At 41.8% G+C, this 26,101-nt stretch overlaps 1 protein-coding gene and 1 long non-coding RNA gene across 3 annotated transcripts in view; one reads left to right on the top strand and one right to left on the bottom strand.

Moving 5' to 3' along the window:
* Window positions 1-1,658: 1,658 nt before the first annotated feature.
* Window positions 1,659-25,817, bottom strand: LOC117527033. Its single transcript, XR_004565412.1, has 3 exons — window positions 25,727-25,817; window positions 13,097-13,102; window positions 1,659-1,759 (listed from the first exon to the last, which is right to left on the bottom strand). It is a non-coding gene; the product is annotated as an uncharacterized LOC117527033 (long non-coding RNA).
* Window positions 25,710-26,101, top strand: part of add3a (adducin 3 (gamma) a) — a 259,484-nt gene continuing 259,092 nt past the window's right edge. The window contains exon 1 of one of the 2 annotated variants that reach the window (XM_034189173.1): window positions 25,710-25,815. The gene's annotated coding sequence lies outside the window, so the exon portion shown is untranslated. The remainder of the gene's footprint in view (window positions 25,816-26,101) is intronic. The other variant, XM_034189174.1, reaches the window with a different exon arrangement.

Here is a 26,101-nt window from a genome sequence, read left to right on the forward strand (position 1 = left end):
ACATGAGAACAGAGCTAAAACAGAATATGATACTAGGGGACCAGGACAGAGCAAGCATCATGGGAACTAAAAGCCAGACCAAGATATAACAAGTACAAAAGAAAAAACTATGAGAACTTATCAGAAAGTCAATACTGAAGCAAAACTAAACAGGAACTGACTAATTAACAGAAAGCAAAAAGCCAATATAAAAGTACAAGAGTAAACAGAAATGAGAACATCAGATAAACAAAACTGGTGACTACAGAATAGTGCAATAAAAAAAAAAAAATAACTAACTGATGAGCAATAAGTGACAGAACATAATCAGAAGAAACACTTGAAGATAAATGACAAATACCTGTGACCAAAGCATAATACAAAAATGTGATAAACAGAACTAAGCTAAGAATACAAGATGCTCAAAAGAAAACTGAACCAGTGACCAAAGCATGAAGTAAACAGAATCAAACTAAGATTAGAGTGACTAAGTGACCAAGAGTGAACAAATACAAGGTTAAAATTACAGAAACAAAACCAAAGATAACATGAACATGAAAACCTGGCAAGGACAAGAAACAAGACCAGCTGAAGCATGATGATGATACATGGCATGATTAAGAAATCCAAAAGGCTCAGAGCACAAATGTGGAAAAAGAGTTCAAACTAATAACAGCCGGGCCCAACAGGGCTGGATCATGACAGCGGATGGGTGGTCAGTATCTAAATTGGCTAAATTGGCGCTACCTTTAACAGGTGTTTGGTGCCACCTACTTTTGGGCATGTATGACATGGAAAACTCTAGTCTGTTATTATAAGATAACCCCATATTTTCAGATACATTTTGACTACCCCCCCCCCCCCCCCCAAAAAAAAAACACAAAAAAAAACTGTCTTATTCTGGCCAATTAGGGAATAACCCTGTTGTGTCTGATGCTTTGTGGACGTTCATGCTGGTTATACGGTCACATATTGAACTCCTTTAAACCGGATATTTGCGACCGTAATACAGCATGAACGTCCGCAAATCATCAGACCCAAGGGGGTTATTCCCAATCTAATCCAATTCCATCGTTTGCACAGTCTATTTTTCAGTAGGTAATTCGGTCTGCGAGGCTTACCTTCAGGCTGAGACAGCATCGCTCCAACAGCGGTCAGGGCGTGGAGTAATCCATCAAATGTAAAAATTCATCAAATCCATCAAACGTGAAACAGTAATTATGTATCAGAATCCACATCAATAGTTAAGTATGGTAGCTTAAACACTGACACTTTTTAGCCATTTTATGTCAAATCAGTTATCTGGGTAGAGGACAGAAGATACTGACTTTAGAATGCATTTAAATAGCAAGTTTTTGGAGGTATGACGTCTGAGTTAAAATTGCTGTACGTGCACAAGCATGTCCATCAGTTGTTTGTGAAAGAAGACTTAAAAAAACAGCCGTTTTAAAGAAAATCACCTCCCTGAAAGAAATGAATCCAGTCATCTCACTCGTTTGTGTTAGTGTGAATTTAAATCAGGTTTGCTCCTCCCCCTTTCCTTCTTCAACCCCAAACAGCCATCAGGAGCACAGCTCGGCCCCCCTCTGTGAACTGGGTAGTTGTCTGCATAGAAGTTTTGTTTTCTGTCCATGTTGCATAGAAACACGAGCCGATTAGGTCCTGCTGCAGAGAGCAGTCTGACAGGAAGAGCAGCCAGCAGTGCAACATCGCAGACGGGAGGAGTGTGAAGAAAAGAGGACAGCCAGTGCAACAGTTATACAGACAGAGAGAGAGAGAGCTGCAGTGCAGGTGGATCAGAGCCCATCGGACGAAGGTTTGCTCTGATCGCATCTTTGACCACCCGTCAGGTTTGTTGTGCAGTAATAATTATTGGTATTATCATTTCAGTATTGCTTGTTACTGGTTCTGTGTGTGTGTGTGTGTGTGTGTGTGTGTGTGTGTGTGTGTGTGTGTGTGTGTGTGTGTGTGTGTGTGTGTGTGTGTGTGTGTGTGTGTGTGTGTGTGTGAGTGAGTGTGTATTCTGTGACTGGACATAATAGCTGCTATGTTCTGTGCGATCAGCATTCTCTGCACTCTCACTGCAGAATGTGTGTGTTTCCAAAGCTGAGGCTTGGATTGTGTTTTTTTATTACAGTTTCTGTCTCATTTTCTTACATGCACCATGCTTCGTGCCACATGAGGAACTTTTTTTTGTTTTGTTTTTTCTCGTGGTGTGAATAGAATACCAGCACACTAAATGGAATAGCTGAGGCTCTCTTGCCTCTTTTCACATGGAGAGTTCTTTCACTCGTGAGAAGAATGGGGCTGGGAGCTGTGAATGGACCTGAGGTGGCTTTCTGTGTGCAGAGGAGAAGTGCCGCCCTCTCAAGTGTCGGCATGTTTGCTGAGTCGGAGGCAGGGGGTAGGTTGAACTAGGTTCATGTGTTTGGAGATGGGTGAGGGGGGCTGGGCTTCATGCATCTGATCACCTGTGTTTATGCTTCTACTTTGCTCAGAAGGGGTCTTAAAAATCCAGGGTTTGTAATTACACTGCATTTCCCGGTGCTCTCCCCTCACTGTTTACCCCCTGAGGGAAAGGAAGAGTGATCCACACAAGTGCCTTGTGTTTTTTCGTAGGTGTCTGATTCCTACTGACTGAGCTGTGTGATAAGAAGTTGGGACTGTCTTCCTTTTGCGGTTGGATTTCTGAATGACTGGATGAGAACTTTCATCATGCTGTTGACCTGCATTTACTGATCTCTTGAATGGTTTAAGGTTGCATGCGATCACGCTCTTTACATTACAAGGTGCATGGTTGAGGTGTAATGGTTTTATAGAGGATGGGCAGTGACGTCACAATGTATTGCATTCTGGAATTGCCGGTGCCGTGTTCACGCTCACACTCGCCAAAATAAAAAGCGGCAGCTGGGTGTGTGTGTGTGTGGTTTTTGCATGTTTATTCTTGTGTGTACTGTCGCAGGGGTGGTTGCCAAGTGGTTAGTGCACTTGGTTTCAGTGCAGAAGGTTCCGGGTTCAAACCAAACTCCTGCCACATTTCTCCATGTAATGTGGAGTTGCATCTGGAAGGGGATCTGGTGTAAATCTTGTGGCAAATCAACATGCAGATCCACCTGTGGCAACCCTGAGTGCAAAGGAGGGAGCAGCTGAAGGGACTTAACACCCCCAGACACTTGCCGACTATGGTGCACACACTTGCATGCACTGTGTTGTGCAGGAGAGTAAACTCGTTGTTAACGGGTGTAAATTGAACATGAGAGGGGCGCCGGCACGTGCAGTTGTGCAAAGAGAATTTTGAAATGTTCAAAAAAATCTTTCACACATAAATGTCGTGCAACATGGCGTGATCAGCTCACCAACAATACGTGCAGCTCGTCAAGTGGAGTAAAAAAGAAGTGAAAAGAGTGAGTGGTTGTGTCAGCGGATTGCATCAGACCACAGGTCGTCTGAATGATTATAACAAGATGTTAAATCTATCATAAACATAATTTTACAGCTGCTCACAGGAAGGAAAGAACATGCAACTGTTTTACCAAGACATGACAATGTCAACACGACAAATAATTACCTTTTTAGAGGCTCCAAATGCTTTTTCCAGCTCATTAGGCACGTGCATGCAGGAACGGCTGCTGCTGCAGCGGTCCTCTGTGATTCAGGAAGCGATTATAGCAGTTTTCAACAGACAACTCGCAAAGAAAATGATTAATTTGCCAGAAAATAATTATTTGATATGTGCAGCGTCCAGCACACAGCGCGTGGCAGCCAGTGGAACAAAGCACGGTGTCCAGCTGGGAACGCACTGGGTGGGATCGTCACGACAATGTGCGTGCAAGTGCATGGATCAAAGTCGTGCAAGTGTCAGGGGGCCTTTACGTTACTATTGTGTGTACTGTATTCCATGTGGTGAACATTGATTAGTGATAAAAAACTAAACTAACACACAAGGTGACGGGTAAAGAGGAAGGACAACTAAACTAAATCCCACAGGTGTTTAGTAGGATTTGCGTATGGATTGTGCACAAAATTGGCTCATATTTGCTTTACATCCGCAGTATCCGTGAAACATGCTTGTATGAGTCGGCCGACACCCACACATGTCCGCAATTATCCGCAGAGGCACATTTTTCCGTTGCCAGGATTTTTGAGCTGCACAAAATTTTGGCTGCGGATGACATCCGCCTTACATACTCCATACATACTCAATACATACTCAATCTATGCACTGTATATCCACCGTCATCTGATGATATCCGCAACTGACAGGGATTTGCGGCTTGGCAGCGGACTGGGACAGTGTGTAAAACGGATATTTTGCGTGCCCATCATGTCCACATCACAAACTAAAATAAGTTGTAGCAACTGCATACAGATTGACCACAAATAAAGCGGTTTTATTACGTCTGCTTTGCGTCTACTTTGCATCTGATTTGCGGCGGATGCAAATCAGATGCGCTGTGTTCACAGCTTGACGCCGTTCTTTGTTCTACCGGCTGCCACGCACTCTGGATGCTGTGTATATAAAATAATAATTTTGTGGCGGATTAATCAGTTTATTCTGCAAATTGGCTGTTGAAAATGGCTCTAATCACCTCCCGAATCACAGAGGAAGCTGCAGCTGAGCTGTTCGCGCGCGCTAACAAGCTGCAGAAAGCATTTTGAGCAACCTAAAAAGGTAATTATTTGACTTGTTTACATTGTCAAGGCCTGATAAAACAGTTGCGTGTTTTTTCCTTCTTGTCTGCAGCTGTTACAGCATTTATTCCTATGTTTATAACAGATTTAACTTCTTGTTATAATCGTTCAGACGAGCTGCGCTCTGCTGCGATCCGCTGACGTCACCACTCGCCCTGTTCACTGCTTGTTTACTCCAATCAACTTGTCCAAGTCCAGCAAATGCTCCAGAGACTGTATTGTTGGTGTGAATAGTGATGCCGACGGCCCAAGTGCGCTTCTTTTATGACTGCAATGCAGATGCTGTGCACGCGCAACACGTACGCAATGTATTCATAATACACAAGTAATACTGCCGTGATAATCGCAATGCATCAGATCCGTTTCTTCACTACATGCGTTATACAACCGTGATTGTTCATCATATATTCGCTATACATTATTAATATATCTGTAATTCATACTGGGACATTTGTCATTTTTGGCCAATTTTGTTGCGGATGACAACGAATGCCCGTAATTTGTATACTCAATTCATGTGCAATTAATCCTCTCCCCAGTGGGACAGGGCCCTAACAGAAAAAAAACCCGTGTCACTTGTGGTTGAAAAAAATCCTCAGCAAGTAACAGTAAAGACAGAAGCTCAACATGAGCTCATCAAGGAGTGTTATTTGGCCAAAATAGAGAGAGTTTGAGTAGTTGATCCATATGAACACAGAGTGGTTGGTTGATTTTGACAAGCTGCCGATGCAAACGTTCCCCAACATTTTCTCTTACTTTGCCAAAACCTACACATTCAAACAGTTTTGGAACGCACACAATCGTTTCACCAGTGGCTGGTGCAGGACCTGCTGATTTTTGAATGCAGCAAACACATGACCATCATCCCAGTTGCTCTGTGTTTCTCAGTGTCACACATAAACATGTCATTGTTATAACGACACTGAACACAACAAAGTGACTTATTTTAATACTTATTTCTATGCCTGTGTTTCCACTCCTCGTTGTTAGCTTGCAGATTGTTGTTCTGGGAGACAGTTGTTGCAATGATGGGGAAAGCAGGCCTTGGAGCCTTAGCAACCTTGATTGTCTACAAGCAGCCAGGGAGACACAAGTTGGCAGGTGTGATTAACTGAATATTCTGTAGGTCACAAGTTATAATTTATAGTTACAACCCCAGTTCCAGTGAAGCTGGGACATTGTGTGAAATGTAAATAAAACAGAATGCAATGATTTGCAAATCCTCTTCAACCTATATTCAGTTGAATACACCACAAAGACCACGATATTTAATGTTCAAACGGATAGACATTTTGGTTTTTGTGCAAACATTTGCTCATTTTGAAATGAATGCCTGCAACACATTTCAGAAAAGCTGGGACAGAAGCAACAAAAGACTGGGAAAGTTGATGAATGCTCAGAGATCACCTGTTTGGAACATTCCACAGGTGAACAGGTTAATTGGAAACAGGTGAGTGTCATGATTGGGTATAAAAGGAGCATCCCCAAAAGGCTCAGACATTCACAAGCAAAGATGGGGCGAGGATCACCACTTTGTGAACAACTGTGTGAATAAAATAGTCCAACATTTTAAGAACATTGTTTCTCAACGTTCAATTCCAATGAATGTAGGGATTCCATCATCTACAGTTCATAATATAATCAGAAGATTCAGAGAATCTGGAGAACTTCTACACGCAAGCGGCAGGCCGAAAACCAACATTGAATGCCCATGGACCTTCGATCCCTCAGGCTGCACTGCATTAAAAACCGACATCATTGTGTAAAGGATCTTACAGCGTGGGCTCAGGAACACTTCAGAAAACCATTGTCAGTTAACACAGTTCGTCACTACATCTTCAAGTGCAAGTTAAAACTCTGCCATGCAAAGCTAAAGCCATTCATCAACAACATCCAGAAACACCACCGCCTTCTCTGGGCCCGAGCTCATTTGAAATGGACAGATGCAAAGTGGAAAGGTTGCTGTGGTCTGATGAGTCCCGCATTTGAAGTTGTTTTGGAAATCATGGATGTCGTGTCCTCTCGACAAAAGAGGAAAAAGGACCATCCAGATTGTTACCAGCACAAAATCCAAAAGCCAGCATCTGTGATGGTATGGGGGTGTGTTAGTGCCCATGGCATGGGCAACTTACACATCTGTTATGGCACCATCAATGCTGAAATGTACATCCAGACTTTGGAGCACACATCCTGCCATCCAAGCAACGTCTTTTTCAGGGACGTCCCTGCATATTTCAGCAAAAACAATGCCAAGCCATATTCTGCACGTGTTACAACAGCGTGGCTTCTTAGTAAAAGAGTCCGGGTACTCGACTGGCCTGCCTGCAGTCCAGACCTGTCACCCATTGAAACGTATGGCTCATTATGGAGCGCAAATATGACAAGGGAGACCCTGGACTGTTGAACATCTGAAGTCGTACATCAAGCAAAAATGGGAAAGAATTCCACCTACAAAGCTTCAACAATTAGTGTCCTCAGTTTCCAAACACTTATTGAGTGTTGTTAGAAGGAAAGGTGATGTAACACAGTGGTAAACATACCACTGTCCCAGCTTTTTTGAAACGTGTTGCAGGCATCCATTTCAAAATGAGCAAATATTTGCACAAAAACAATAAAGTTTATCAGTTTGAACATTAATATCTTGCCTTTGTGGTGTATTAAATTGAATATAGGTTGAAGAGGATTTGCAAAATCATTGTATTCTGTTTTATGTACATTTTACACAATGTCCCAACTTCATTGTGTTATGTGGGCCGCTGAAGAGGAGGTACTGCTGGCCCACCACCACTAGAGGGCGCCCTGCTTGGAGTGCGGGCTCCAGCACGAGAGGGCGCCAGACCCAGAAGAAGTGACAGCTGTCATTCATCCTCTGCACCAGCTGTCACTCGTTCATCATCATCATCATCATCACCATAAAGGCCGGACTGCAACTCCACCTCCTCGCCGAGAAATCGACTACTGAAGAGGTAATTTCTCTGCTGACTCATACGTTGTGTAATAATCTGAACTTCTGTTGCAGCCGTTTTCCTGGTGTTTTCCTTATCTGTGGGGTTGGCGTTTGGTGTGACAGCGACGGCTTCGCCTCACACCCCAAACCAGATAAGTGGTTAATCAGGAGCTGCACGAGTGTGTGATTGGAGGTGGAGGTGCTCCCTCCTAACTGTGTGCAGACTGTGGATTACTGAGTGTGCGGACTCACACTCATTCATCTTGTCTCTTCTTTCTGCCAGCAGTACCAGGGTCGACAGCCGAAGACAGAGGCCACCTGGGGACTCGGGACTTGGCGGCTCCGGTGTTCTTCAGACCGTTGGTGGTGGAAGCCGTGTGGGACGCGGCTTCTCTCTCGTCGGGGGTCTTCTATCTTCGAGCCTGCCCACACGTCACCTGGTGTCAATTGACTTTGCAAATTCTGTGTATTTAGTGTGTATTATCACAACATTAAATTGTTACTTTTTGGCTTATTCATTGTCCGTTCATTTGCGCCCCCTGTTGTGGGTCCGTGCTACGACACCTTCCCAACACATTGGATTTGGGGTTCTATTAAGCAATAATACTTTTGGGCTTGAAGATACTGAAAGCACTGTCAGATACGTAGGGTGCATGTCTGACTGTATATTCCACATACAGTCTAAAAAAAGGAACTGCTGTCTCAATGAGAAAAATTGATGTAACAATTTCCATAGATTTTTTAAGTTATTTCAACTTTGTTATTTCAACTTTCAGTTAATGTCACAAGACTTCTCTAGTTAAGTTGAAATAACTGAAAAAAAAATCTGTGCAAATTGTTACATCACTTTTTCTCGTTGTACACCAGTTTGTTTTTTAGACTGTACTATCTTGCATACGTGTACCAGGTTTTGGTTGAAATCAGTTTTTTTTTTTTTTTAAGTAACTTTTTATCTTCGACTTCAGTTACCTTGACCCTAATGTTTAATCACTGACAAATTTGACCTTGCCAGGGAAATTCCAGAGCTCATTTATATAATAATACCTAGCTTGGTACAAATCAGCATTAATGACCTGAATGACTGTAACTGATAAATTTGACCTCACCAGCACAGTTCCATAGTCCACCTACAACCCCAGTTCCAATGAAGTTGGGACATTGTGTAAAATGTAAATTAAACAGAATACAATGATTTGCAAATCCTCTTCAATCTGTATTCAATTGAATACACCACAAAGACAAGATATTTAATGTTCAAACTGATAAACCTTATTGTTTTTTGTGCAAATATTTGCTTATTTTGAAATGGATGCCTGTAACACGTTGCAGAAAAGCTGGGACAGTGGTATGTTTATCACCGTGTTACATCACCTTTCCTTCAAACAGCACACAATAAGCATTTTGGAACAGAGCACACTAATTGTGAGTGTCATGACTGGGTATAAAAGGAATCATCCCAAAATGCTCAGCCGTTCACAAGCAAAAATGTAGCGAGGATCTCCACTTTGTAAACAACTGCATGAAAAAATAGTACAACAGCTTAAGAACAATGTTTCTCAATGTTCAATTGCAAGGAATTTAGGGATTACATCATCTACAGTCCATAATATAATCAGAAGATTCAGAGCATCTGGAGAACTTTTACACGTAAGCGGCAAAGCCGAGAACCAACATTGAATGCCCGTGACCTTCGAACCCTCAGGCGGCACTGCATTAAAAAGCGACATCATTGTGTAAAGGATCTTACTGCTTGGGCTCAGGAACACTTCAGAAAACCATTGTCAGTTAACAGTTAAATTGAATATAGGTTGAAGAAGATTTGCAAATCATTGTATTCTGTTTTTATTTACATTTTACACAACGTCCCAACTTCATTGGGATTGGGGTTGTACATATGTTTGTCAAGTTGCGGGAAAAAAATTTAATATTTACTTTTGAGCCCAGTGAAACTGATCTGCTGTCAACACTAGGGCTGGGTATTGAGATCCGGTTCTTTTTGGGTATCATTAAGAAATGATTCAATCCAACGATATCAAGCCTTTTTGCTTAACGATTCCCTTATCTTATCTTATGTCCTTCAGAGCGGCCGTTGTTTTTGAGGGTGTTTGTCTGGAAAATATCTTTTCCTCTACGATGATTGCAAACCCTGCAGCGGCTCTGTAATCATCCTCTTCTGCAGCGCGACTCCACTTTGAAGCGTGAACCAATGAAGCAGTGCTTCGACCCGCTGGCTCATTGGTTCTTTGATTCGCTGCTCTTCAGAAGCGGCAAGTCCGCTTCTAATCCCTCTCAAAGTCATTAAAAATATGTCAATTGTGAGTCACTTTTGTGTGAATTAAAGTCGCTAACTGGGACTCTTGTCCGCAGTCAAGAAACGAGAATTATCCTCCGTTCTGTTGACACAGCTCCAAACACTGCACGGCTCTCTGCTGAGACAGAGTCCTGTTGGAATTAGTAACTTCAAAACAAATTGTGGCTTTAAATAAATGTCACTGCTTTCCAAACGTAATACAGACAATAAATGTTTCTGTGTAGGCCTTTCAGTTGTCCAGATGGTTTCCATAGTAGAGAAGCTTGAATCTTCGACTGGACTGGGTTGCTTGACGCAGAGAGGGTGCCAGTGGACCTCAGTCTGCAGTTCATCTCCACCTTAAAAACACTAACCACATGTTTGAGGACAAGGAAGTTAAAATCTTAGCCAGAGAGAAGAAATGGTTTGAGAGAGGGGTCAAGGAGGCATTCTATAGGGGCTTTCACAGTGGCGTATTCGTAGAGCTGCTCATTGCAGCATTGTGTTTAATTTAAATACGCCTGAAATACGCGCGTACTCAGCCTTTACAGTGTTAGTTCATACTTGCAGCTGCGTGTGTTTCGCGTTTTAATATGTGCACACAGTCGCGTGTGCAATGCCACACCAGTTTCAGTGCTATTTTCGGCCTCTGTGGAAGTGCGCTCTGTTCTCTACTGCATGGTGTGGTGTGGCTCAAAAACAGAGTAATTAACATTATTATTTTTTTATTAGTTTTTTATGCAGTGAGTGCAAGTTTATTTTAGAGTCACAGCTCTTTTCAGTTTTGATCAGACTGACTGATCAGGGCGTTTGATGAGCGTACCGACACGCAGCGAGGTGAACATTTATTTTAAAGAGTCACAGCACTTTTCAGCTTTGATCAGACTGATCGATCAGGGCGTTTGATCAACGTGTTTATTTTAAAGAGTCACAGCTCTGATTATACACAGAGAGAGAGAGAGGGAGGGAGAGCGGCGCGCGCGAGATGAGAGCGCTTTTATTTTATTTTATTTAAGGAGTCTGATAGAGGAGAGAGAGCAGTTTTATTTAAGGAGACTCAGATTCAAAGTAAAACCGCTCTCTCTCTCTCAGCGGTTTTATGAAACGATGCGACACAGTGAAACAGTCCTCATATAATGAGTCCAGTATGATAAAGTGAAGCAACAATCTTGCAGTATTTATAGCTCCAGAAGAACAATGGAGCCTGGCGGGAGGTGTGAAATGACAGTATGGTGTTGCAGTGTGGGCGGGCTCACAGTAGCGGACAGTAGCACAGCGTTGCGTGTTCTCGCTTGAAGGCTCCATGCTGTGCTGTACGCCGAAGAAAATTAAACAGGTTTAATTTCTTCCATCCTGCGCACGTAGCCCTCAACATACTGCTGCGTATTGAGAAAAACTCGTGAAGTGGGCAGAGAGCTACTCATTACAGCGTAGATGATACGCTGTAATGAGCAGCGCTACGAATACGCCACTGTGAAAGCCCCTTATGTGAAGCTGTTGAAACCCAGCCTTAACCGGGGAGCCTTAACCTTTGTCCCTGTTTACAATGGGGTACTCAGGTCAAAGCAGTTTCAGTCTTTTGTTCATGGTAATGAGTCATTCACATCATCAGGAAAGTCGTCAGAGGAGCATCAGGAGAGCATCCGTCCCATCATTAGGAGGGACAGCTGCCCTGTCATTAGGAGGGTGCTAACTAGAGCACAGTAGTTGCTAATTAGAGCTATTGTTTAGTCACTAGCCTATAGCAGTCTGCCTCTCAGTAGGAGGGGTCTGGTTAGGTTTAAAACTCCAGCTTTGTGGCTTCTGTTTATTCTTCTCTACAAGAGTTAAGACAGATGTCAGACTACCAGAACAAGAATTTTAGCTGAGGAAGCATCTGCGATTTGAAGCAAAACGTCCTCACGTCCAAAGCAACCCAGTCCAGTCGAAGATTCAAGCTTCTCTACTATACAGACAATAAAGTACAATTGACTAAAACTTTTTTCCTTCCAAAATGAGATGTCCTGCATTCTTTATGACGTGCAGCACAACGTGTAAGATCTCAGCTCACTTGTATGGAAAGACATTCATGCCAGTAATGTCTGAAAGGAAATGCTTTTGACAAAAACTACAGATTTTGTTTATTTCTATTTATGTCCAGAGATCAAGGATCCACCATGTAGAGTTATTATGTCCAGAGTTTAAGGATCCAGTGATCAATTTCATATTTATTTACTTTAAGACTCAATAAAATGTTGTTGAAAGAGAAAACCTGTAAACCCTACTTTTAGTACACAGAAAATTCACAAGAGGTATCGAAAAGGAATCCAATCGATACGTGGAATCGATAACGATATCGATACCCATCCCTAGTCAGCACCATATTCTATAGTCAGGACCATGGTCATCAGCCATTGACAGGAATTTACATATCGAACACGCAAATTATTCTCATTTTGTATAACTATCTCTATGGTTATGTGACAGGGAAGAGAATATATTAACACCGGAGTGAAATGCACCCCCTTGTGAGAATGCTTACTTAAAGATTGTTGCCTTAAACCAACAATTTAAGATGATTGGTGCTGAATTTCAATTTGTGCCAAACACTGCACACCTCCCATGACAAACCATTACAAGACGCACACTCATTTTAATTTTGTAAATATTCACTAACATTTTCAGTTAAAACATGAGTATTTGTCTTATGTTGCACACACCATCAAACGACGGATTAAATTTGATTTTGCACTTACAGTCATTAATACATGCATAACTCTCATTTACATACTGCTGTTTGCGTCACATTAGCATTCACTGTCGTGCGCGATTAATTGTGATTACATTATATTTCTCTTGTTGTGAATCCCAGTTTTAGTTTGAATGTTGTATTACGTATTGTTTTCTGGAGAAAGAAAGAGGTTGGCGACTACAGGTGTAGTTTCCTCATTATAAACAGCGCATGATGAATTAGTTTTACTGTCATTCAGAGGTCTGGGTTGATCTGATTGTTTGGGGACATCATATGTCCATCTCCATGTTACCTAACTGTTCTTCTTGACAAGGGCAGGTGTTTCTCCAAATGAACCACTGACAAATAAATCCTGACATGCTGTCAGGTTAATATTTTCAGTGCTGAAGTAATGATTTCTGGCTGATTCATTCCGGCTCTACAGACACCTGCGTCCATAACGCTGACTCCTGAACACAGTGATCTACACAGACTTTGCATAGACAGTGTTTGCATGCAGTGTTGCCTTCTAGATTTCCTGTTTTGTGTCATTATGTTTCTAGTTCCACAAGCACAAGTTCCAATATTGTTGTCTTAATAGCGTCACAGTAGGATGTTGTCATGATAAAACATTATTCCATTATGTGAAAACATTTAAATTTTCTTACTGTAGCAAAGCAGGTAGACTAGCAGAATAGGAGATGTAAACTTGGGTTTGATTCCTGGTCACACTACCTGTCTGTGTCCTTGGACAAGACACTTAATCTGCTTCATCCCAGTCCACCCAGCTGTAAATGGGTATCAACCTTGGCCGGGGGAATCATAGACTATGGAAACCGGGGATACGCACCAGTACCAATGGCCCTAAGGGCCTGTGTTCTAGAACTTACTTACATCTTAGGACTAACTGTATCTGAATGTCTACAGTACCACTCAAACGTTTGTACATATTCAATTTAAAGGGACAGTATGCACAAGCGTGTTATTGGTCGTGTTGATCCCAATAATTTTGGTCACTTTGCAGAATGCAAACTAATTAAATGGCACTTGACAAAGAAACAATGTGCATGACCATTTCAGACAACTTCTACTCTTAAGTCATCTGTCATTGTCTCACATGCTTTGTCTGACACTTATGGTTAGATGAAACACAGTATCTTCCACTTGGCACAAAGAATAGCATAGTGCATTGTACTATTCGTAGTTTCCACCTGATTCAGTGGTGGTGTTCTTGCCCTTTAATCACACTGTTGCAATTGTAGTCAATGACTGCTGAACGGAGAACAACAACGGAGGACAGTGAACACGATTTATTGTCCAATAAACAGTTAACTGAGCAAAAGCAGCAATGTGACAAACTGTAACAAATGGACAGTAGACCACAGCCAGACATATATCCCAAAACCAGAGTTTGCAAAATAAAATATCTTCAATAGGGATATGGCAGTTCTGAATGCAGAATGAAGTCAGTAATTCGAGTGAAGCTAATAGAATATTTTAACAATGTTCACATCAGTGTCATTAAAGATGTGTTATTTGGAAGACAAAATAATGGATTTTCCAGTCTCATGTAGAGAAAAAACATTTAAGCAATTTTCTTTAAAAAGAGGGGTGGGCAGATACTCAACAGGTATCCTGATACGTGGATATGGTTGGGAACAACAATGCTTGGGACTCTGGTGATTTGCTTGGGACTCCGGTGAGGGCAGTCGCATCTCTTCCTCTCTCTCCTCTGTTTTTCTCTAGCTTTCTATCTGTGCTCCAACCTTCAAAAGGGTCAACTACACCACACTGTGAATTCATCAAGCTATTTGGAATAACCATGGAATTGATCAGCTGGTCTCTGAACGCTGTTGACACTATTTTTTCAACAAGGTCATCAGGGCTGGGGAACCCTGCATGCGCAGATGGAACCTATCCTGCTGGCTATGTTCTCGATGCCTATGACAAGTTGCACGGTGCATGCTTGGCACCACTCTCTGTGGACGACATCGAAGATTTATTCTTATTTACTTTTATGGCAGGAGGGCTGGTGCTGATTGGATTATGCGCTGCCCTGACCTACTGGAAAATTGGCAAGATGGCTGCTACCAGAACCACAACCCCACATCTGTCCATCATGATTAACGAAGTGGGCAAGGCGGGTACCATCTCAGACTGTGTTAACCTTTGAACTCAAACGTAAGTTGCAAAACATCTCGGAGCATATATCTGCCTTGCAAAGGAAGATGTTGGAGACCAGTGAATATTCATAAATTGGATTTCGACGGTCAGAGCAGCTGCAAATGGAATTTCTGTGTCTCTCTGCCTAACTCAAAACATGGCAGCCTTATCAGCTACCGAAGATCAAAACACCGTTCTTGTTTTTCCTCCAGAAGGATTTCAATGGCCTTGGTGAAGCATTCGGTTGTCCTCTTATCTGCCCTCCCTTACAGCCTGCTGTTGTCAAGGCAACTCCAGACTGTATGCACACACAGACAGAGACTGACACACAAACAGCATCCGAGAATGTAAAAAGGGGCAGGGCTGAAGGTAGCAAGTACTTTGCCACTGGTGACACTTATTCGCGAGATGCAATATTTTACCGCCTGCTTGCCACACTGCCTCTGTGAACTTTAGTATAATGGGCTGGGAACAGATCTGCATTAGTGTTTGTTACAAATCCAATGCCATCAGCTTGCAGCAGGGTTTCGGGGATGTTGCAGACAGCCTGGTTAAGTTGCACGAGCTTGCAGGTGACCCGGTCGAGTTCCTGATGAGTCTCTATCTGCGTCAACATTTGAACAGTCCAAAATTTTGTTCCCAATCATCCCGATTGATCAGGGGAAAGCTGGAGCTGGAGTATTAATACAATACGACGGCCTGACACAGGATAAGATCTTTGCACTGGGCAGATACACCGCAGTCTTTCAGGCTGAGGTGTTTGCTGTCATTCAGTGTGTGGAGCTCCTGATTAAACTCAATTTTAGGGGTAAAAAAGTTTTATTTACTCAGGTTGTCAGGCATGTATCAGTGCCATTAAAGGGCCACTCTTCTCATCAGCTTTGGTGTGAGACTGTGCCCAGACACTTAACACACTGGGAGACACTAATGATGTAGTTGTAGTGTGGGTACCTGGACATACAGGGCATTCCAGGTAATGAGAGAGCGGACTGGCTTGCAAAGTCAGGGAGCACAACTAAATTGGTGGGTTCAGAGCTTGTTGTAGGGGTGTCAACTGCTGTGCAGAAGACCGCCCTCCAGAACTGGATCAGGAAGCGGCACCACGATGGCACGATGGCAGCACTTGAGTGACCATAGGCAGGGAAGACAGCTCGTGGAAGGACCAAACCTCATGTTTTCCAGGAGCTAGTTGGCCTGCCTAGAAGTATAAAAAGTACAGTGGTTGGGACTCTCACAGGTCACAAACCTCTTGAACAGACATAGAATGGTAATGAGACTCCAGCAGGTCAGTACATGTACAGCTTGTGAGGAGGAACCTAGATGTCTCCATTTTTTTGGGCTAGTGTCCAGCATGGGGTAGACTGAGGCAGAGGTTTTTGGGTTCCTTTATCTTAGAACCTGACCAGATTAGAAAGCTAAAGCTAAGAAACCTGGTATTCTTTATCAAGGGTACCTAAAGGTTGAACTAAGTAGGTTCATTTTGAGGGGAGCAATGAGCCCATTTGTGGCCTACACTCTGCTGGGCGGATAGTCCACCCTTCTTCCTTAACCTACCTAAATCTCATGAGTGCAGACACTCCAGATGGTGGGTGGTGGGTGAACATTTCTGTATGCAGGTGGATTGTGGTGGAGTTAGTTTGCCATTTTGCAATTTTTTTTCTATGGAGAAGCCAACCTCAGCCTAAACGTATATGGACAGGAAGCTTCACAGCCGTTTTTTTTTTTTTTTTTACTTTTTTTATGCTTTCAGAATATTTGCCTGACCTCCGAAACTACAAAAAACAAAACAAAAAACAAACAAACTATGACCCTTCTTGAAAATATGGTACTGAGATACATATATACTGTTATGGTCTGTGCTTCAGAATTATGCCATCACAGTAAATTTTGCAGAGTAAAATTTACTCTGCCGGGATAACATTTGGTCCCAGTCCCAATAGTGTTAAATATACTCTGTCACAGTGCTAAGTCAACTCTATCACAGTGTAAAATCAACATCATCATGTTGTGAATGACTCTTATTGGAGTCGAAAAACTTGATTTGACAAGACGGTAGAGCTGATTTCATTCTATAATACTGTGCATTTTACTCTGTTTGGACTGGGACAAAATCTTATCACAGCAGAGAATATTTTACTCTGAAAATTTACTATGATGATATAAATTTTAGGCCATTGAGGCTTTTCAGGTTTCAAATCCCGCAAAACCTCTGAGAAGTCGCCGCGCTCCGAGATCTCAGTAACATTGAGAACTGCATTGAGACGCTCCGATCACGCTTCACTTTAACCGCTGCACACGGACACACCATTAACATCGCAACATAAAACTATTTTTATATTGTGCCTAAAACTCTCATGAATATATTCTCTGGGTTTACAGATGTTGTTATTGCGTTTGTTTTCTGTAAACATGCGAGAATCACAGGTTGTCTCTCCGTTATTTTCAATGGGAGCTGCTGTGAGCTACAATCACTTCCTGATCATGTCGTTCTGGGAGAAAGTGAAGTTTGCTCTTTGATCTTGCTTATTGTCCTTTACAACACTGTTTGTCCTTTTGTTCCAGACTAATATATGGGTGATTCTTAGACTACGGGCACTTATTATGTCCTTTGATCATTGTATGAAAAACAGAAAAAAGGGGAAATTTCACACTTTTATAGTTATCTTTACAATGAAAGTGTGTTAAGAAATTTGTTCTAGTAGTCTATGATGACTTTTTCACCTTTTTTCAGCATCATTATATGCAAATATTGCCGTTTTGTGCTTGTCCCACACCCAGACTTTTGATCTTCAATGAGAAAAATGAATGGTAAAGAAATGTTTTTTCTAATGTTTTAAAATATCTCTGAATAAAATATCAGTAAAATAATCAAAACATAATTGGGGTATTCAGTGTCATACAACTGTTGTGATTTTTTTAAACAATTTCCACCACAACACTGTAATGTCCCTTTAAACAGTTTGTATAAAAGATTGTTTGGGTAGTTTCTATGGAGATAAACAGTGACATCAGAGCACATGTATATAGCGCCAAATCACACAAAACAGTTGCCCAAGGCGCTTTATATTGTAAGGCAATGGTGTGGAAATTACATTTACAAGGCCAATAGTGCCTGTAGTTAAAGAATCACCCATATATAATATGTCTGAAATTTGGTTTGCGCTTATTAAATTCCACGCAGATTAAATGTAGCAGACACGAATTATGTTATAATTGTTTTAGCAAGTTTTCAGGGTATCATGCATGTAGTCTCTTATTAATGTGATGAAAAGCATAACGATGACAATTACATTTTTGTAGTAAAATATTCATTTACAATTGTCATCGTGTGGATTCTCTATGTTGTTTTGACTGCAGCGACTCTCTGGTGCACAAGGGATTATGGGATACGTGAAAACCCCGAATACCACCAAGCTTTTTATGTGTATTTATCTGTTGACACCATTGGCTGCCGTCAGGAAATGAGATATTTTTGAAGCAAATTAAGACATCTTCTCATTGTTCTGTGTGTGGTGTGTGTGTGTGTGTGTGTGTGTGTGTGTGTGTGTGTGTGTGTGTGTGTGTGTGTGTTGTGAATTATTGCACTAGAAATCCAGATTTGTTTTTGATGACGTGTTAAAAGCACTGAACTTTCCCCCTAAGCAGAGTCAGCAAACCCCACATGCAGCGACGGTGGTGTGACGGCCCTCTGCCTCAGTCACCCCCCAGTGACCCAGGCACCTCTGCAGTTCCTTCCTTATGTTTCCACTTTAGGACAAACTAGGCCATGAAGTGTGTGTTTGTGCATGACTGAAGGTGTATGTGTGTGTGTGTGTTTATCAAAAAGAAAGGAAGCGATTTCTTATCTTCCGTAGAAAAGGGTGTTGCTTTGCACAGTAAGTTGTAAATCAGAACTTGCTTGTGTGTGTGTGTGTGTGTGTGTGTGTGTGTGTGTGTGTGTGTGTGTGTGTGTGTGTGTGTGTGTGTGTGTGTGTGTGTGTGTGTGTGTGCGTGTGTGTGTGTGCGTGCGTGCGTGCGTGCTGAATTGCTTGGCTGCCTTGTCTGCAGTAGTGTCATACAGCATGGTCTCCAGCCGTCTGAGTCATCTGCACTTAATTTCACACTCAACCACAAGTTATTCCCAACCACTGTGCACGTGTATGTTTGTGTCAAAGTCTACCCAGTTGTAAATGTGTACCAACCTTGGCTGGGGAAGTAACCTGCATCAGGCTAGTGCCCCATCCATTTGGGAGTGATACTGGGGATAAGCACCAGCACCAATGGGCTTCAAGGCCTATATAGGACTTACTTAACATCTTTGTATTTTATGTAAAACTTGAAAATGGCTGTAACAACATGCTGCTGACCTTGCAAACTTGTTAAATCTGAAAACATGTCTTTCTTTTTTGCCTTTGTCAGGAAGCCAGTGGTTGGCACACCCAAAAACAAATCACACAGTACTGCTGTTGGCGTTAACCAAGACATGACCAGGCTGTTGTAACGTTAAATGAGCTGTTGCCATGACACATTCCCAGTTCTGAAATCAAATAGCTTCTCTCTGATTCACTTTATCACAAAAATTATGAGTTGCTATTTTCCTCTGATAGGATGTTCTTTCTGAGAGCACAACCTATCTCACCCAAGTTGTCCCATTTTGACACAAATGACTCATTTTGGCCAAACGTTAATATGTGAGGAATCTGGTACCCCCATTGTGTCACTGTATGATGTATGGGGAAACGTTAACCCTAACAGTAACCTTAACCATGATCATAAGCATAAGCAAAGCATAAATGAATGTTTCCAGATAATGCAGATGTGAAGCAGATAGTTCTGTATTCTGTCACAGAGAAATTAACTTGTCACATCGTGGCAGAATGGTATACTGACCAAGTGTAAAAATGTAATGACTGGATTGAGAATGTGTCAGACAGCATCGCTGAGAAATAATGCTATTAACCAGGTTTACCTGGTTACTAAACAACACCTGGGAGGCCAGGATTGACAGCTTTGACAGCAGAGCCCTCAGAACAATGGAAGACATTCTGTGTCCTTCATACCACCAAAGAATTCAGAAAGCGGACCCAGCAGCCACCCACCTTACATCCTTGCTGCAATGCAAAGAGTCTGATGGTACCGCCACATCTTGGGCCTCCCTCCAACATCCAACTTGAGCCATCTTGGCCTTTGATCCCCATTGTCCGGGTTGGAAATGGCCAAGAGGGGCTGTGACATCCTTTGATTGGATGTCACAGCCCTAGACCTCAAAACATGAACCATCAGGCTTGACCAAATTCAACAGCTGGCATAGGGTAGATTAAGATGAAAGCATCTGATAAATTTGGGTTAGCTCTGTGCCATATGTACAAGAGAGCTAAGAAGACGAAGCTACACTATGCTGTAAATGAGCCCAATGACTTGCTTCAAGAAGGGCATCTTGTTTAAAACCTGTGCCAAATCAACATGTAGATCCATCTGGGATCAACTATGGCGACCCCAAATGGAAAAAGGGAGAATCTGAAGGAACTTACTTTTGGTAAAGGGGAAGGACGGTACCTGGGCAAAGCGTGCAGGACTCAGAATATGATGCAGAAAGTATGCTGTGGAAATCTTGGGTGTCATTCATTGAATTTCTTTCGTGATTCTCTCAAAACATACACATTTTTGTGTCTTTGTAAAAATGGACTTTCTTCACCCTTACATCTTTATATTGTTCCACTTTTGTGCCAGTTGTATGGTATTTAGAAACATCATCAAAACATCCACTCATTCAGTGACAGTGGCCTGCATTATCACATATGAGTGGGTGATATTCAGTGCAGTGCATGTCTGAAAAATGCTATTAAAAGAAAGGTGATGGTTTGGGCTCATTTTAAGTTTCAGCTGGCTCTTTCCTGGTGGTTGAGCTGGAATCCATGGTAGAGGTGTCAGAGAGGAGGATGCTGAGGAAACTGCTCAGCATCCTGGACAACACCTCTCCCCCTGCATGCCACACTCACATCCTGTCAGAGCACCTTCAGCCATAGACTGAGACCACTGAGGTGCACCAAAGAACACCACAGGAGGTTTTTCCTACTTGTGGCAATCAGACTGTATAATTCCGCCCCCTTCTGCTGGATGAATACATAATGAACAGAGCTATTCAGAGTTATTCAGTTATTCAGAGTAAATTTGTTGTACTTATTGTTAAAAAACATTGTTCACTGTTTACTATTTCTGTACTCTGGCGAAATTTATCCTTTGGGATAAATAAAGTTGATCTTGTCTTATGTTATCTTAGCTTGACTTGTAAATATACTTTAATGCAGTGTTGGTGAGATGTTCTACTTCATGCTAATCTAATGGGACACTGCCATCTTTATACATCATGCGAGTTAAACTGAGCAATTAGTCAATAAAACAGGCAACCTTTTATCAATTTTCTGTACAAGAACACTGGATATATAAGCCCAGGAATCTATCTTGTGAAAAATATAAAAGTTCACAAGTATGTCAGCATGTACCATCATGTTCTGTATTCATCTATTTTCATCTGGTTTTTATTTTTAAGCTTGGCTTTAAAGTAACTATCTGCTTTTTAAGTTGCCTCCAAATGTATGATTTCAACTCTCAAACGCTTGCACACACACACACACACACACACACTCAAAAACAAAAACACTCAAGGTATTAATCTGTTTGCAGGATCAGCCATTTTTAAAGCCTTACATCTCCCTCCTTCCTTTGTTTGGTCAAATCCTCCTCCTTTGAGGGAAATTCCTCACATGAGGAGGTTGTTAAGCTGCTATCAGGGAAAGTGCTGGTTGTCTTGGAAGGAATGAGAAGGGAGGGTGCATTTAGTGGAGGGAGAGTAGGGGAACCTTCCCTATCAGACCCAGCTGAAAGTTCCTCTGGTCTTTAAGCTTCACCAAGGCCTTTTCGAAAGTTTAGCAACAAAGATTGCAAGAGAGGAAGAGGAAAAAGATAGGAGATGCAATGGTAGGAAACAAAAGGAGGAAAAACAAGTGACAGAAGTGATATCCAAAAACGTTTTATTTTCAAAGAACTTTGTTGATTTTTGTAAGAGCAGCTTTGTTTTGCTGATATATCCCTGTAATATCCCACAGTTTACCACCTGCTGGATCGAGGTGGATAATAGTGTGTCATGATAGCACATGTTTTTCTACCCATCACCTCGGGAGATGATTTCACTGATCGACACAGTACTTTAAGTTGAGGGAAAAAACGCAAGATTAAAACCACCTGCTGAGACAATTGCAAGGAAAAGCTGCATTGTCTTGGCCCTTGTTGTAAACCCCTGTGTTACGTGGTTAGCGGGGAGTCCAGCTGCACACAAGAGTCAGGTAACAAGTTAACCTTAAAGCCACAGGGAGAAATATGACACTCACAACTTGGACAATTCTGGAATCAAATAGAGCATTGAGTCAATTATAAGTTCATTGTGATTATAAACAAACCCTTTTCAAGACATTTTTGGAAAAATAATTTCTGAAGATCCAATCTTGGTTTTTTTTATTATTTTTTTATAAGAAAAAATGCTTTTTATTTGAAATGTGAATAAAAGTCCATAGAGAGAGAGAAAAGAGAAACAGAGTAGATTAGTGGTGCAATAAATAGTGCAATCTGGCCTTCTGTCTCCTCAGTTTTTCATGTCATCAGTTTTCCACAGGTGAAACCTTCTGCACACACTCACTGAGACATTGCCCGTAGACCTTTTACATTGGTACATGCTCCAGAGTTTGTCAGAGATTCCCATGAAGGAAAGAGGAAACAGATGATGGAGATTTTGAAAGAGTCTAAAAATCTTTCGTTGTTTCAGTGCTCAGAAACAACAGTCCCTGTTAATAGAGTCAAGTGAGAAGTGTCTGATTGCATGAAGTGGAGACCGTGTGCCTCCACTTTTTCCAAGTCTGAGTAAAAATGCACAAGGTGGTGTGATTCTGATGTTCTCTTTATAAATCCCCCCTGATGCACTTGGAGCAGTGAAATTATGCGCCTCCATTGCTGAAGTAAAATTGCTCTGGAAACATGAGTAGCTTTGTGCACAAGTAAAAGTAGCCATATTGTAGCAGTGAGGAGAGGAGATCACTCTGACATGGGAACAGGAATGCAAGGACTCCTGGAAGATGTATCAAAAATTATGACTAATTGTGTTATTTGTGAATCTTAGTAAAATCAGGTCAAGGTCAGTATTGATCCTTGTTACTGAAAGTGTTGCCACAGTAACTTTGAAAAGTTACTTTAGTTACTTTATACAGTTAATTTATTAGCAGCTGCCAACAAGTTGTCTGCAACAAATAATGTAACTTGGTTATTTTTAGGACTGAGTACTCTAAGGTACTAACTAGTAATCTAACTTGGTTAATCAGCAAAGTAACTAGTTAACTAGTTACTTTGCTGATTAACCAAGTTAGATTACTAGTTACCTTGCTGATTAACCAAGTTAGATTACTAGTTAGCTGCCAACAACTTGTTGGCAGCTGCTAATAAAGTAACTCTATAATGTGCTAATGAAGTGACTGTATAATAAGTAACTGCATAAAGTAGTGAAAAAGTACCTCTAATAAAGTAAACTTTTCAAAAGTCAAATGTGACAACACTGGCTATGATAAAATTGTAACCAAGGCGGATGTCAGGCGTGGCACAAACCGAGCATGCACAAATGCAAACTCTCACAACAGACTGGTGTAAGCAAAAGGTTTTAATTACAGGCTGGGAATTCGGTTACACAGGAGGTCCAGTAGGATGGCAAAGATACAGACAGACGTGAGGCTGAGGCTTGGTCCAAAAAACAGGCTGTAGTCAAAAACACGGCGTGGAGGTAATCAGAGGCCAATGACAAGTACAAGGTCGAGGGCAATCCAAGGTCAGATCACGGCAGGCTGAATACAAAGCAAAACAAGGCAAGGACATGAGTGCTGAAAGTGAAATCATTCAACAATCGAGCAAGGGACTGTGAGACTGTGAGGGCTTATATCAACTGGTGATGTAATTAGTGCAACAAGACACAGGTGTCGGTGAAGGTTCTGGAAGGGGGCGTGACCAGGGAAGACAAAGGCAAATGCAAGAGAGTGAAGGCAGGAAGACAGAGTGTAAGTGATGAAAGAGACAAGACACGTGAGCAAGTGCAAGAGTAGGATGTGAACGAAAATACAAAGCAGACAGAAAAGAGTTGAGACAAAGACACACTGGCTGGGTGTAGTGAGTGAACACAAGCAAATGAGGACGACATGAGAACAGAGCTAAAACAGAATATGATACTAGGGGACCAGGACAGAGCAAGCATCATGGGAACTAAAAGCCAGACCAAGATATAACAAGTACAAAAGAAAAACTATGAGAACTTATCAGAAAGTCAATACTGAAGCAAAACTAAACAGGAACTGACTAATTAACAGAAAGCAAAAAGCCAATATAAAAGTACAAGAGTAAACAGAAATGAGAACATCAGATAAACAAAACTGGTGACTACAGAATAGTGCAATAAAAAAAAAAATAACTAACTGATGAGCAATAAGTGACAGAACATAATCAGAAGAAACACTTGAAGATAAATGACAAATACCTGTGACCAAAGCATAATACAAAAATGTGATAAACAGAACTAAGCTAAGAATACAAGATGCTCAAAAGAAAACTGAACCAGTGACCAAAGCATGAAGTAAAAGAATCAAACTAAGATTAGAGTGACTAAGTGACCAAGGAGTGAACAATACAAGGTTAAAATTACCAGAAACAAAACCAAAGATAACATGAACATGAAAAACCTGGCAAGGACAAGAAACAAGACCAGCTGAAGCATGATGATGATCCATGGCATGATTAAGAAATCCAAAAGGCTCAGAGCACAAATGTGGAAAAAGAGTTCAAACTAATAACAGCCGGGCCCAACAGGGCTGGATCATGACAGCGGATGGGTTGGTCAGTATCTAAATTGGCTAAATTGGCGCTACCTTTAACAGGTGTTTGGTGCCACCTACTTTTGGGCATGTATGACATGTAAAACTCTAGTCTGTTATTATAAGATAACCCCATATTTTCAGATACATTTTGACTACCCCCCCCCCCCCCCCCCCAACAAAAAAAACACAAAAAAAACTGTCTTATTCTGGCCAATTAGGGAATAACCCTGTTGTGTCTGATGCTTTGTGGACGTTCATGCTGGTTATACGGTCACATATTGAACTCCTTTAAACCGGATATTTGCGACCGTAATACAGCATGTAACGTCCGCAAATCATCAGACCCAAGGGGGTTATTCCCAATCTACTCCAATTCCATCGTTTGCACAGTCTATTTTTCAGTAGTAATTCGGTCTGCGAGGCTTACCTTCAGGCTGAGACAGCATCGCTCCAACAGCGGTCAGGGCGTGGAGTAATCCATCAAATGTAAAAATTCATCAAATCCATCAAACGTGAACAGTAATTATGTATCAGAATCCACATCAATAGTTAAGTATGGTAGCTTAAACACTGACACTTTTTAGCCATTTATGTCAAATCAGTTATCTGGGTAGAGGACAGAAGATACTGACTTTAGAATGCATTTAAATAGCAAGTTTTTGGAGGTATGACGTCTGAGGTTAAAATTGCTGTACGTGCACAAGCATGTCCATCAGTTGTTTGTGAAAGAAGACTTAAAAAAACAGCGTTTTAAAGAAAATCACCTCCCTGAAAGAAATGAATCCAGTCATCTCACTCGTTTGTGTTAGTGTGAATTTAATCAGGTTGCTCCTCCCCCTTTCCTTCTTCAACCCCAAACAGCCATCAGGAGCACAGCTCGGCCCCCCTCTGTGAACTGGGTAGTTGTCTGCATAGAAGTTTTGTTTTCTGTCCATGTTGCATAGAAACACGAGCCGATTAGGTCCTGCTGCAGAGAGCAGTCTGACAGGAAGAGCAGCCAGCAGTGCAACATCGCAGACGGGGAGGAGTGTGAAGAAAAGAGGACAGCAGTGCAACAGTTATACAGACAGAGAGAGACGAGAGCTGCAGTGCAGGTGGATCAGAGCCCATCGGACGAAGGTTTGCTCTGATCGCATCTTTGACCACCCGTCAGGTTTGTGTGCAGTAATAATTATTGGTATATCATTTCAGTATTGCTTGTTACTGGTTCTGTGTGTGTGTGTGTGTGTGTGTGTGTGTGTGTGTGTGTGTGTGTGTGTGTGTGTGTGTGTGTGTGTGTGTGTGTGTGTGTGTGTGTGAGTGGAGGTGGTATTCCTGTGACTCGGACATAATAGCTGCTATGTTCTGTGCGATCAGCATTCTCTGCACTCTCACTGCAGAATGTGTGTGTTTCCAAAGCTGAGGCTTGGATTGTGTTTTTTATTACAGTTTCTGTCTCA

Source organism: Thalassophryne amazonica, chromosome 15 (assembly GCF_902500255.1).
Source record: "Thalassophryne amazonica chromosome 15, fThaAma1.1, whole genome shotgun sequence".
Taxonomy (NCBI): Eukaryota; Metazoa; Chordata; class Actinopteri; order Batrachoidiformes; family Batrachoididae; genus Thalassophryne; species Thalassophryne amazonica.